Below are 5,143 nucleotides of genomic sequence, written 5' to 3'. Positions count from 1 at the left end.
ATCTCAGAGTTCAGCAGTTTATCTCAAGCACAAAATCCTCACCCCGTGTTCCAGTCAATGTTCTAGACCTGCCAAAAACTGGGAATAAAGGATCTGCTGGGGCCCTGCCACCAGCAAGTCCAGCCTTGGAGATTATGAGCCCATAAAGGAAATATCTGCAAGGAACTGGTGCTGTACAGACCCTCTCCGAGGGGAGAGCAGGGCAGGTCATCCTTGAACCCAGTGAGTTTTTCCTCTGTTTGTGTCAGGAGAAGATAAACCCAGGGCAAAAATGGCACAAACAGGGAGCGGGGATGGCGTCCCTGCCCAGCTGCCAGGCACATCATGGAGGACTTTGCTGGGAAATGAACAAATGTTCACACCCTCCTACCCTAAGTCCTCTCACAACGCACTGCCTTGGCAGCATGAGGGGCCAGTGTATGTCCCCATCACGTTCCCCATCCCACACAGCACACTGGCCCAAGGAGCAGCTCAACTTTCAGAGCAGGGACTCATGCAGGTAACAATGTCCCCATGAGGTTTGTGATAGAAGTGGCACAGCTTATGGCAGTTCCAGGAATGATAAGGGAGGTGGAGGGAGAAGGAAGTGACCTGAACTTATCTAAGCTTCAAGCCCACAGCCAGGGAAGAGCAGCATTTGTTTTTTCCACAAGGAGTCTCCAGAGGCACATAGGATGGGCTGAGGGGGAAGAAAGGGACCCTGGCCAGCTCCAGGCCCCATCACAAGAGAGCAGAGACTCCTCCAGCCCCTCAATGCACAGCATGTCCAAGAATAAAGATGTTCACAGTCAGCTTCACATCAAGCCCCAGAGGATGAGGGGAAGGGGCAGGTTGGGAGGTCCTCTTGCCATCTCCCAGCCTGAACCACAGCTCCAACACAAAAGAAACAAGAGAGCATCAGCTCCCCCCAAACTGATGGTGTGGGGAGACTCAGGGTAAAGTAGAGGCACAGTGAAAATGGGGAGCAGCATGTTTTGCTGCATGCTGGCAAGCCTCCATGGAAACCTGGGCCTGGCCCTGCTCCTGCATCCTGGGACATGCCCTTCACTAACACTTCTCAGGCTGCTTGGGTTGATCAGAGTTGCTTCCAAATGCTCTTGCTCCCAAGAAATGCTGCTGTCCCTTCCCAAGGACAGCAGTGGCTGTGGATAATGAATGGTGCAAAGTCCAACCAGTTGAGCCCAAGACGTGGCAGTTCCTCCTGGAGTGTGCAGCCCATCCGATACAAAACGTACACCAAGAGCCAAAATATACACTCAAAAAATCACCTCATGCATGCCAAAATGCCAGGCAAGTCCTCCCAAGTCCTGGGGCTCAACAGGGGGCTCTGAGCACTGTTTCTGGGAAAGCCACATCCCTCAGGTGGGCAGGAAGGGACACCAGGCAGATACACCAAGAGCCTGGCCTGGCTTAGCCCCCCAGCAGAAATACAGGATGTGCTGAGTGGATGGAGGGAGCTTTTACATCGTCCTCAACGCAGCTGGTGGGGACAAACTCTGCCTCTCACAGCTGTGGCTGCAGCAGCTCTGCTGCCCGCTCTCCCACAGCAGGGCTGGCTGCTGCTGGAGCTGGTGCAGCCTTGGCTAAAGGGACAAAGGGATAGCCCTCACTCTTCTTCCATACTTTGTGGCTGTTCTTTAAGAAACAGCATCAATTTGTCCAGAAATCAGGGGAGGATACAGCTTGAGGTACCCTGAGAGGCCAAGGGACTTCCAGAGGGGAAAATCACACAAGGACCAGTGAGGAAGAGAAGGGTGTGATAAAACATCCCTCGGCCAAATTTTGCTGTGTCCAAGAAATGTGACGTGGCAAATGGTGAGGGAGGATTGTCTCAGACCTCAGGAGTGAGGCACTTCAGAGTTTTGTTTCTTGAGCACACAGGCAGCACACACAGTTCTGTGCTGCCTCCTCCTCCTCTTTGGTCTGTGCACCTGGAGGTCTGCGTTGCCCCTGCCCCTTGAGAGGGATGGGGACATCCTGCTGCTCCTCAGTGGGGATGTTGCAGCAAGGTCCCTCACTATCCCAGGGTAATAAAACACCCTTCAGGGAACTGAGCAGTCAAAGAGTTTTGTGGGCACTCAGAGTTGCTGTCCCATTTTGGACTAGCAAAGGTGGTTCCCACCACTCAGGCTCTTAAAACTGTGACACCTGTCACCACCAGGGTAAGTCCAGAGAACTCACTGGGTGCTTCTTACTCATCACATGGTGGATGGCATGGGCAGGGAGACCCAGGCTGGCCAGTGGGACCCACCATCAATGAGACCCCCCCCTTCCCCAGCACACCAGTGCCAGTGGTGACATTGCCTAAAGCTCCTGCAGCTCGGGAGCACCCAGCCCACTGTCCCTGTGCAAGGGGACAGCTGACCTGGCTGGTGCCTGCTCTGGGGATGCTGCCATCTTTCTGTGCCCCAGCATTACCACTGACCTCGTGCTGGTCCTTCTTGAGCTGGGACCTACCTCGTGGATTCTTCATGGTGCAAAAGAGATAGGACAATTTACAGTGTTCCTGGGTTGGGCTTCAGAGTGACTACAAAACACAAAGGCCTTGAGTGAGAAGTCGGGTTAGTGGCTGATGTGGTTAGAAAATGTGACAAATAGAAAAAAGCAGTGGATGCTTCTCACCTAGGGACTCACTGTTCATGCAGCCATGGGGCTGGGGAGTGAAAAGGAGTGGGACTGAGGGAACAGTTTGCCCCCCAGTTCACTGTCCCCTTGTGCCAGTTGAAACTCACTCCCCTGTCCACCCTTTAGCATTTCGACTCTCCACTGGTGAGAAAAGAGAGGACTCTTACCTGCCCACTGCCCTCCAGGGCATGATCCCGGCACACCTGAACCCTGGACACCATTACAGCTGCACACATGGACAGCAGGACCGTGACCTTGACCACCACAAGAGCTGTTAGCCCCAAATTTATGCAGGTTAATGGTTTTAGGGTGCAAGGTGTGGGATGAGGGATGAGCCGGGGCTCGCTTCACCCTGGCTGCATCCACAGGGGAGGAGCCTCTGCCCAGCAGCTCTCTCAGCCCTGCCAGCCTTTGTGGCACGGTGCCCCTTCTCCTTTACCAGGCTTAACCCGTCTGTCAGGGCAGGCCTGGCGAGCAGAAGGTCCCAGCAGCCCTGGGGGAAGCACAAGGGTGTGGGTGAGCATTAGGGACCCGTGCTGGGGTGGGAGCAGAGGGCTCACACATAACCCATGGCCTGGGGGAACACATTTGCCTTACAAGGCTGCTGCAACTTAATAATGTGAGAGGAACCAAGCTGGAGGTGGGGTGATCACAAGGCAACAGACAGCAGGACACCAGATTCCACGTCAGGATGATCTCCTTATCCATGCCTGTGTGCCTCGGCTGCCGTCAACGTGCATCTTCCAACAGAAACACAAAAAGTTCCTTTTTACCTTGCTCGTAGAAAACGAGCACAAAAGGAAAGGACTTTTCGGTGCAGCTGCCAGGAGAGGGCATCCCAGCCCCAGGAATGAGGAAGGATCAGGCAAGCCTAGCCAGCTCCCTGCTTACCATGTTCAAGCTACAGATCCTCCTCAAAGATGAACTTGATAACCAAAACTTGGAAGTCTTCTGGGCGCTGCTAGAAAATGAGGGCACCCAGTCAAAGCATGTTCTGCTCGAGGAGCTGCAGTGTTCCTGCAACATGAGATAAAGAACACCTCTGTTGGACCTGCCAGTGTATTCCTTCTCCCATCACTTCTTCCCCTATTTCATCCTGAATAAATTAATATCATGCAGTTACACAGAGAATAACTGCTCCCACTAGGATTTTGCTGCCAGTTTGCTGTGTCTGGCTCAGACCCCTCAGAAGTTGTGTTTTCCCCAAAGCTTTTTGTTCTCTTTCCTCCCCTGCTCCCCCTCCATAGATCAGCTGATGTAACACAAGGCATTGTCACCTTGTGTCCATCTCCAGAATTATTTCTCTGACTCCCTAACTATTAAGCTATTAAATAAGCCTTCAGTAATTATTTGCTTTTAAATCTGATTATGAATTTACCTTCAAGAAAAGCTCCCTTGGACCCTGAAGAGTCTTCAGACAAGTCATACTTCACTGAAATCAACGTCAACCATTTCTTAAAGCCTTGGCAACATTCATTGTCCAACATCTGCATCCCCCATCCACTGCTGGACAGCTCAACCAAGTTTGTCTCAAGAGAAGAAGCCTCCAAGAAAGAAAGTTCTCCCCAGAAATCATGGATAATGGTAGCTGGTTAGAATACACTATGCCCCCTCCATGGGGTAGGGGGTAGAACCAGAACACCAATTTAGTAGTATTTTTAGGGACACTTTTTGGGGACATACATTACCATGAGCAAAATTTGCCTGGTCCCCTCCTTTGTGAAGCATTGGAGGAAGAGTGGTTGTTCAGCCTGGAGAAGAGAAAACTCTGTGGAGACCTTAGAGCACCTTCTGGTACCTAAAGGGGCTATAAGAGAGCTGCAGAGGGACTTTGGTCAAGGGCATGGAATGACAGGGCAATGGGAAATGGCTTCAAAATAAAAGAGAGACGTTTTAGATTGGATATTAGGAAGAAATTCTTCACAGTGAGGGTAGTGAGACACTGGCACAGATTGTCCAGTGAAGCTGTGGATGCCCCATCTCTGGAAGTGTTCTAGGCCAGGTTGGATGGGGCTTTGAGTAATCTGGGTCTAGTGGAAAGTGTCCCTGTCCATGGGAGAGGGGCTGGAATCTTTTAGGTCATTCAAACCCAAGCCATTCTATGAAGGGGAGGTGGTGTTGGCACAGCCAGATTTGTTTTCTCTAATGGGACAAGGACGTCCAACATGGGATGCTACCACATCATGGCAAAGAGAATCACCCCAAATCCCTGCCAGTAGAGCTGCAGCATTCCTCTTGCTCAAACAATGAGCCCCCCATCTTTATAAAACACAACTTGATGGGTGTCTCCTCTGGCTTTCCTGAAAAAGACCTGGAAAAGCAATGGATGGAAAGCAGTATTCAGCTCCAGCATCTGTTCTAGGCAGAGGGGATTTTATGGGGTCACACTGATTTCCTTATTCTAGTTGGTAAAGTCCCCCATTCAAGGTGTTCCCTTGTCTCTCAGTGACTTCTCTAAAACCTGGCTCAGCACCCAGCTGACTCATGGGAGCTTGTCAGAGCTTCTCACTGCTCCTCA

Source organism: Camarhynchus parvulus, chromosome 1, assembly GCF_901933205.1.
Source record: "Camarhynchus parvulus chromosome 1, STF_HiC, whole genome shotgun sequence".
Lineage (NCBI taxonomy): Eukaryota > Metazoa > Chordata > Aves > Passeriformes > Thraupidae > Camarhynchus > Camarhynchus parvulus.
This window is presented reverse-complemented; position numbering follows the sequence as displayed.